We start from the raw sequence: 9,577 nt of genomic DNA on the forward strand, positions 1-9,577 counted from the left end.
CCAGTGCCTTAATCACTATGCTGCTTGCTGGCCCTATGAAGGGACTTTTTACAGAGGTGTGACGAAAGTCACATGGAGGCATGGAAGGTCAGCTCCGATGGGGAGCTGTTACTGTCCTTCTGCCTAAAGGTAACAGTGGTATTGCTTGAATTTAGTGGGAGTTGGAGCAGGGGCAGCCTGGCAGACGCTTGTGGTTGTGAGGGTCAGGAGGAATACCTGCCGACCAGAAAGGAATGCAAAGCAGGAAGGAGCTGGAAGAAGTGTCCCAGTCTCTCCCTTCTGACCCCCTGATCTCCCAGTGCCTTCTTTGGCTGAATCCAGATGGAAGCTAGTTGACAAAGGAGCTTGGAGGGAGCCATCCCTAGAAGTCTACATGGTAAAACACAGAGCAAAGCAGAGCAAGTAGAGAATGAATCTCAGGAGACAAACAGAATAGGCCATAAACGTATTTTCCTCTATTCGCTCCTAAAAGGTGAAGTTTTGACTTTAGATTTAGATTTTACTCCACTCAAAATGTATTTTTGGTACATATCAGGTACCTAATTTTATTATTTATGCAAATAACGGGGTGACCCAGCACCACTCACTGGCTAGTCCACCGTCTCCCCACTGATACGCAATCTCGCCTTTGTCTGTGTCACACGTGCACACGAGCGGGTCTCCTTCTGCCCTCGCAGTTCTCTCCTCTGGATCTGTACCCATCCGAATGCCAACACCACTCTGTTTTAATGCCTAGAGCTTTATCATAAGCTTTGCTATCTGATAGGTCACCTTCCTCGTTCTGTTCGTCAGACTTATTACTACTGAATTTTTCCATTATAGATGAATGAGTTTGAGGGAGAATGGGCATTTATGTACCTAAGTATTCTTGCACATAAGATGGTATGACTCCCCATTAATTTTCATCTTTCCATCTAATAAACTTCGGGAAAGTATTTATTTTCTTACTTTTCTTTTTTTGGCTGTCATGTGAATATAGTAATTCTAAAATCATTCTCACATAGCTATTAACTTTTATCATTAAAGTGAAAATCATGTTGTCTAACAGTTTCAAAGAAGTAACAAATCAGAATGAGTAGAAAATTAGTATCTATTTAATTTAAAATTTAATTTATCTATAGTATCTAATTAATTTAAATTTTTTTTTTTCTTACCTTTGGGCTAACCAGTGGTATGGTGGTTAAGGTGGTTGGTTCTCACATGACCAACTGTGCGGTTTGAGTCACAGACCCGGAGGCTTGAAAAACATGCCGGGTATGTGTGCATACTTGCCCAAAATCCTGAGAAGAGAATGTAGGAGAAGGGATTGAGGTGTGGCCATTCCCCCTGAGGGGTGCTTTGTCACACACACCCCCTCCAATGAGTACAGGTACCCTATAGCAAAAGCTAAAAAAAAAAAAAAAAAAAAAGTAAAGAACAAATGTCTACCTTTTTCAGTGTGGGCTTTCATTTCGTAAATGAAGTTGAAGAGAACTGTAAATGGTGTTGGCAGTTCCAGTATTAGTCCCACCAAAGCTGCTGTCCTGCAGCCCCCACACTGGTTGTGCTGCCCTGGAAGGAGTGAATTGCTGAAGCCAGAGTCGGGGACTCTGGCATATTTGAAGTGAGTTTTTTTACTTGATTTGAGACTCTCTCAGATGTATGTGACTTTTCCTTTTTCTTTTTTCTTTTTTTTCATTAATCATCTTTAGGGACAATGAAATCCATGCATTGTCTGAGCAGATTCAAGACTGTGAGCGTGCATTTGCTTGTGGCAGCAGGGCAGTGGGTGTTGATGCTGTCCATGATGATCTTGGGGTGTTTGCTGCCATCCACTCTCCTTTCTAAATTTGGTTTTACAGATTCAACTTCTGTTTTTAAAAAAGGGAAGTTGCATATAGATTATTCATACTATTATTTTCTCTTTAAAGCCAGTTTCTCTGATAATTGGCCTTTTAAGGAGTTTCAGACAACCTCGGTAAGATTTCTAGAAAGGTTTTGAAACAAAGATTACTTAGCAAGATGAACTCTTTTATTCAAAATGTAGAGCATGTTTAGAAAAACAGTTGATTGGTTATACAAGTGTACCTAGTTTATCTGAGCTACTTATTTTAGTTTTTTTCTCCTTCACTCTGCGCATTCCTGAAATTTTTAGTACACAAATTTGAAAATTTCAAATAGGACATTTTTTTTTCAATTTAAAGCAAAGGACTAGCATGATTGGATAGTTGGATAATTTTGAAAAAGTCTTGTTTATTCTGCTAACAGAATAAAAGGCAATTCTACACTCTTGACTAAAAGAAAAAATCAAGTCTACACTGTCTTATTGTTATCTCTTCCAGAAAACTAATCAAAATTCCAAGTGGTAAAGAGCTGATTAATTTTTAGTTATGTATTGTATTTACATTGAAATCTTATCATGTTTACTTTCTTTCTTTTTTTTTTTTTCTTTGTTTTTAAGAGAGATTTTTGCTACAGGGCATGTACACTCCCCAGAGAGACAGAGAGACAGAGACAGAAGTGAGAAATCCTCCCAGGGTGATGGCCATGCTACAATTCCTTCTCCTCCATTCTCCTCTTAGAATCTTGGACATGCCTGGTATGAGTTTGAAGCCACCAGGTCTGAGTCTCAAACCGTGGTCTACTATGTGGGAGTCCAGTGATATAACCATTATGCCATCTGCTGGTCCCCACATGTTTGTTTTCTAATGACACCTTAGAGCCTGAACTTAGAGGCATTTCCCGGGCATTTATACATATAAAAATGTAGTTTTCTTTCTTGTTTTTGTTTTTTTTTTTTAGTTCTCAAAGAAGAATTTTTATGACTAGAACTTCAAAAAATGACTTAGGTATATATTATTTAGATTTCAGAAATCACCACAACTTCTCTTAAAAGTCCTCTACTCACAGATGGTTTAAGTGTCCATAATCCTAGTTATAATCCTAGTTTTTACAATAGATATGAGAATATGTATAACAGACAGTGGCATTAAGTCTGGCTAGTTACATACATTTGCTTGACTGGGAAACATAAAAAACATCTGGCATTAGAGTCATACTTTTGAAAAAAAATACTTTCCTGACCATTTTCCCAACTTTTCCTTAAAGTTTATATTGATTGATAGTATTCATAACATGTTTGATTGTTGTCTTTTCTTTTTTTATTTCAAGAGGGTGTGAGAGAAAGAAGGGGGCGGGGAGAAGACACACTCCAGTGGGGCATGGTTACACCCCAGTGGGGCATGGTTACGCCACACTCCCTCCTTCATTTCTTCATCCTGTCAGGATTCTGGGCATACATGTACACGCATGCATATTTTCCAAGAATATTTTCCAAGCTTCCAGAGTCAGGATTTGAACCACAGTCAGTCATGTGAGATTCGGCTCCATTAACTACTAGGCTATGGAGCTGGCCTCTAATGGCATACTTTTGTATTCCATGACCAAGAGGGCACAACAGTGACAGTTATAAAAGATCATTTGAACCATTAAGGTAATTACTTGAAAATCTAGATAGACAAATATTTTTTTTTTAATTTTTTAACTTATTTCAAAGTTTATGACCTAAGCTGTATTCCATTTTTCTCCAGTCTTATGGGTTTTTTTTTAACCATAAATATCAAATGCTTTTGCGCTTTTAAATACAACTTACTTGAGACATTTATATTTTTATTTTATTTTTATTTTTTGGAGAGGTATTTGCTATAGGGCGCGTGCGCTCACCAGACAGACAGAGAGAGACAGAGAGACAGAAAGCGAGAAATCACCCCCCCGGGGGGATGGACATGCCGCAATCCCTTCTCCTCCATTCTCCTCTCTGGATCTTGGGCATGCACGCACACACGCCCAGCGTGAGTTTTAAGCCACCGGGTCCGGAACGCGAACCGCGGTTGACTACGTGGGAGTCCAGCGACATAGCCATTACAGTAACTGCTGGGTCCCAAGACATTTATTTTTTTAAAGAATCATTTTATTTAACTCTTTCTTTCTTTCTTTCTTTCTTTCTTTCTTTCTTTCTTTCTTTCTTTCTTTCTTTTTCTTTCTTTCTTTCACCAGAGAGGAACAGAGTGAGAGAAAAAGAGAAGAAGAGAAAGAGAGAGGGAAAGTGAGAAAGCAAGCCACCAGGTCTGGGACTTGAACTGTGGTTGGCCATGTGGGAGTCCAGTGCCCTTAACCACCACACCACCTGGTGGCCCCGACTTATTTCTTAAAGTAAGTAGGAAGAGAAATATCTTCATGAAAGAGCGTAGACTGGTGGAATTATGTCAATGATATTGTATTTATTTGTAAGGTTCTTTTCCAAATAGCGAAGGTGTATAGATGAACTCTTCACAACAGTACCTCATTCATGTGCCATTAGTCCTTTTAACTGTATTAAACTCAAATGACCTATTTCAAAAATGCTAAAAAGCAATTGTAGTTACACTAGTATATAACTCAGTGATCTCCCTAATTACAAGTTTCTAAAATATGCTTGAACAGTGCATGTGCACAGTTATTTTTATGGGTACACACACACACACACACACCTTAGTGCAAAGGCGATGAGAGGAAAATTTTAGCAGGAAAGACTGACGCCTTGAGTTTACAGAATTGGTATAAGCCCTTCAGCCTTTCTTCCTTCAAATCCCAAACCAGGCAGCTTAAACTCACTTTGGGTACATGTGTGCACGTGCCCAAAATCCTAAGAGGAGAATGGAGAAGAGATTATGGTGTGGCAAACCCCACCCAGAGGATGATTTCTCACTTTCTGTCTCTCTGTCTATCTGGCTAGCGCATGCACCCTATGGCACGAATCTCTTAAAAAAAAAAAAAAAAAAGAGCCAGAAAATAGGCCAGCTTTGTAGGCTAACCATTAAGAGATCCAGATTCCGCAAGGCTGACTGTGGTTTGAATGAAAGTGCCCTTGATATGGAAGGGGTAGGCATTGCAGAGCATTGGGAGGCTTTGTAGAAGGAGCTCTTCACTGGAGTTGTAATTCCACTTACCTGAATTTTAACTTTGGAAAGGTGCAGAACAAAGCCTGGCAAAAAGTAGGTGGAAGAAGAGATGGAGAAAAGTTTGTAGAAATAGATGAGTTAACTTGCTCTTTGGGGAGAGTGAAGTTTTAAATTGCTGCTGGCTGAAGAGTCCTGAACTTGGCTGTGCCATCTCCGTGTGGGTAGTTTTCCACATCACCCTATCCTTTATGAACTCCTTGAAAACCAGTTAGGCAATGTGATGTCCGGAACTTTATTGTGAAGATTTAGTCTAAGTTTTCAATTTTCTGTGAATGAGATGTCCACAGTGAGGAGCTCTGTATTGTCCATGAAAAGATTAATTAGCCCAGCTGGCTCTGTACAATTTGTTTAATAACTGAAATGTTTATTATCGTTTATTTATTTTTTCTGTGCCAGAGAACATGTACACATGCAGGAGAGAGAAAAAGCAGCCCCCTAGAAGGGCTGGTCTTGATGCGATGTTTCTCTCCACCCGTCAGTATCCCGGACATGTTTCTTAAGCTGCTCAGGTCAGGACTCAAACCCTGGTCAGCCATGTGGGATGGGGCTTCCTCTGGGCAGACTATAGGGTTGGCCCTGAAGTGTTTATTATATTTTTAACAGCAAAACCAATATTTGTATGTAACATAGGTGGATGATTATCAGTAGTATTTCAGGCAGAACCTGAAAGAAAATATAATAAAGGCAAAAGAAAAATTAAGGCCCGGCCACCATGATGCACAAATAGTACCACCACTTGGGAAGCTGGAAGCCATGTGAGAGGTTTGGGTTCAGTTCCCGGGCCAACCTGAGTATGCTGGGCACAGTGGCACACATCTGTAACCCCAGCTAATTAGGCTGGGCAGGAGGGTCTGCATAGTGAAGCCTTGTCCAAAATACCTACCCTGGAGTTGGATGGTGGCACGTAGGTAGAATGCATGATCTGTGAGGTAGACCCTAGTTCACAGCCAGAGGCCTCCCTGAGTGCACAGGGCACGCCTGCACCTGTAATCTGAGTTGGCCGAAGCTGAGGTGGATTGCAGTGTTGGGATGCTGTTGGGGATGCTGTATCTCTGGCTGTCCCACATTCTTTTTCTTTCTCACTCATGAACTAGATGGGTAAACTTTTAAAAATATATACCTATCTTTCACTCTCTCTTGTTCTCTTTCACCATGTCTCTCATAAAAACAAGAAGAAAAATTAGGTTTAAGACCCATTTTAAGGGACCAGCAGATGGCATAGTGGTTACATTGGTGGACCACTGTTCAAGTCCCAGACCCGGCAGCTTGTAACTCACAACAGGCACATGTGTGTGCGTGCCCACCCAAAAATCCGGAGAGGGAAATCCAGAAAGGATTGCCGCATGGCCATTCCCCTGGGGGATGATTTCTTGCTTTCTGTCTCTCTGGTGAGTGCATGAGCCCTATAGCAAAGATCTCTTGCTAAAAATAAATAAACAAATACCCATTTTAAGATCTTTGCTTCTCAATTTCTTTATATTCAGTTTGTCCTTCTTCTGTTTTGAAGTTTGTTTATTTGTTTACTTCTGGGTGGGCACCTTTGACACGGCCTCCACCCGTTCCCCAGCCTTTCAGCCAGCCAGGTTCATGAACTCACCCATGCGAATGTCCAGTGTGTTCACGTCTACCTGGGACTTGAATCTGGGGCCTTCCACATGGTCCCAGCACTGTGTAGCAGCACCCTCCCACCTTCACCTCTGCAGCTGGGCCTGTCCCTTATTTCTTTGGTGCATGCTAATTAAGTGCTAAAAGTAGCCTTCAGTTAGTGTAGTAACATGCTGTCTGTAAGATGTGGGGGCCTGGAAACTTTCAAAAGAGAAGCAGCAGCGTGTAACTAGTACCCAGAAACACAAAGTGATCCTGAGAAAATACCTCTTTGAAATTAAACTCATGAGCATTTACTGAATTTTCCATCATAGTTCTGTACTTATAAAAAGAATGTTTCTTTTCTCCCAAAACAGATATGTTCCTGATAGTTAAATGTGGATGACTGGCCTCATTTCTTATAAGTGTTCCGAGATTATGTTATATGAAATTGAGAGGAGAGAAACTCTAAATGCTGGATGAGGCCCTGAGAGTAGAATTATTTTAAATGGGCTTTTTAATGTCCCAAATAGTGAAAACCAAACTTAGATGCTCACTAAGTACTCCTTGTTCATTTGCTAGGAATAAATGAGACTCTTTTTTTTTTTTACAAATCATGCCATTGCATACTGAAGGGAGTTGACTTCAAAAGTGCAGGGAGGGCCTTTTCTTGTCCTCTTAGACTTGGATTTCCAAGGCTGGGCAGGGATTGTTGCCATGGCCTGTGTGTGACTCAGCCTGGGGGTTGGGGGGAGGGGGGAGTTAACCACCTGGTGCTGGACCACATAGGCAGCTGTTGAAGCTGCCACTTCTCACTCAGACTTCTTGGTCAAAGATGCCAGATTCTAAAAGTGGGGGTAGTAGGAGTCGTATGTAACATATGCGTTAATAAGGTGTTACAAGCTTCGAAAGTATAAAGAGATGGGAACCATCTCGCTCCAAAACTCAGGCTAGTGTCCTAAGAATTCAAACTTCTACTGAGCATACACAGAATATGGACTTTAGCAAAACCGTGTGTCTACTCTGCAGACACAATTCCCATTTTTGTTTTAGTCTTTTCTTTTGTACAGGTATAATCCACTCAGCAATCCATTTGCTAGAAAATAGCAAATGTCACAAAAATTCTGCAAGTCTGAGACAACCAGGTGGTGTAGTGGTTAGGGCAGCTGGTGTCTCCCATGTAGCCAAGAGCATAGTTAGAGTCCCAGACCTGGTGCCTTGGAAAAAATACGCTGGGCACATGTGTATGCCCAAAATCCCAAGAGAAGAATGGGGGAGAAGGGAATACAACATGGTCCTCCTTCCGGGTGTATTGGGGGGATATTTCTCATTTTCCCTCTCACTCTGTCTCTTTCTGGTGAGCTCATGGATCCTATAGCAAAAACTAGAAGAAGAAAAAAATTCCAGAAGTCTAACTTTCTGCTAACTTCACTTTATGAATAACTGTATAAATTCATCCTCAGTTCAACAGAACGAATGCCTCTGGCCTCTGCTGTAAGCATATCACAGGAAGAGATTATTGTGCAGCTTCTATTTCTATTATTATTTCTATTCCTTAAAGTGAGCACTGAAAGTATACGTGAGTGGGTGTTTAGGAAACGGTTCGTAGTTAGTGGCTCTAAAATGCAGAACTCTGGAAATGAAAAATATCTTGATTTCCTAGCAAAATGTTTGCCTGTTGGGGCACCCAGGCCGAGCTGAGCAAGACCTGTGGAGGGCCACTGAGCACTGCTACCTGATTTTGAAGGCTATTATAACGAAACTTTCTGAAGATGTCTACAAATTATTAGCTTTTGGCATTGGTTATACTTTTAAAAAATATGTATAAGATTTTAATTATACTATAGGGCCAGAAAAAAACCTTTCTTCATTCGACTTAAGAGATAAAACAAGAAACATTGTCTCCTCCACAACGTTTTAGCCCAAGTTTAATTTCGATGAGATCATCAATTTGATTGATAACAAATCATTACAGAACAGTTTGAATAGGTCTAAATTTGTCTTGATGTTAACGACTTATAATCACCTTTATGTTAGGTCTTAAAGCTTTATTATCCTTAAATACAACTAGTAGAGTGGACCATTAAATGCCAAAGTGATCTGAAATGATATTGATTGGGGTGGCAGCCAAAATTTTAAGGTGTCTGAATTATTATAACAACTTTACACTGAACACGCATGCAATTTTTTTAATAATCAATTTTCCAGTCTAGCTGTCTTTCTGGCCTCTTTTCCTAGTGCTCTTAAATTTGCACCATTTAGGCACGCACACGCCCTTCCATAACTGGTGTAAATTTCCCTGCTAAATGTTAGTAATTCAAATCATGAGCTCTCTTAAGGGGAGGGAAAAGACCATCGACCTGAAATTTGGGGACAGAGGGCGGCGTCGTTGAACCCCCTGTGTCTCCAAGCCGGGTGCGGGGTCTGCACCTGGGCTCAGCCTGCCACGAAGGATGCAGCGGTTTTGCCCAGCTCCGAAAGTACTGCTGACTTGTCGAGGGCTGGGCTGGGGCCACCGCGCGCTAGGGACGTTGACTGTCCCGGGCTCCAGCTGGAGCCAGGGTCCTGCCATTCGAACATCTCTGCGGGCCAGTCGTGCGTCCCGAGACTGGGGTGTCGGCGGAGTGTCCTGCATTGGACGCCTGCTTCAAGAACCCCGCGGGCAGCTTGGACGCTGAGCCTCGAGGTCGGATCTTTGCCCTTAGCCCCCCGCAGGGACCCTTCCCGCCTTGCTGACCGGCCTCAAGTTGCTGAATAGCTCAGATGCTTGTCATATTTGCGGTCGCGAGACTCAGCGGGCTGTGCGCGCGCCGCACTCGCCGCCGCCTTTGTCACCAGCAGCCTCGTCATTTGCCAGAGTATTTCCTAGAGCGTGTGTGTGTGTGTGTGTGTGTGTGTGTGTGTGCGTGCGTGTGTGTCGGAGGGGCGGGCGGTATGGATCGTAGCCGAGGTCGTCCGGCCGAAGTGTTTCCCCCCCGCACCTTTAAGCCTGGCCTTAAGAGAAAATAAAGGGC

The 9,577-nt window shown here is 42.0% G+C and overlaps 1 protein-coding gene across 1 annotated transcript in view; it reads left to right on the forward strand.

The window, feature by feature from the left end:
* The window catches only part of SERTAD2 (SERTA domain containing 2), a 126,797-nt gene that overhangs the window by 93,734 nt on the left and 23,486 nt on the right, over positions 1–9,577 (forward strand). The gene's annotated exons all lie outside the window — the stretch shown is intronic.

This window comes from Tupaia chinensis, unplaced genomic scaffold (assembly GCF_000334495.1).
Source record: "Tupaia chinensis unplaced genomic scaffold, TupChi_1.0 Scaffold000341_1, whole genome shotgun sequence".
NCBI lineage: Eukaryota > Metazoa > Chordata > Mammalia > Scandentia > Tupaiidae > Tupaia > Tupaia belangeri.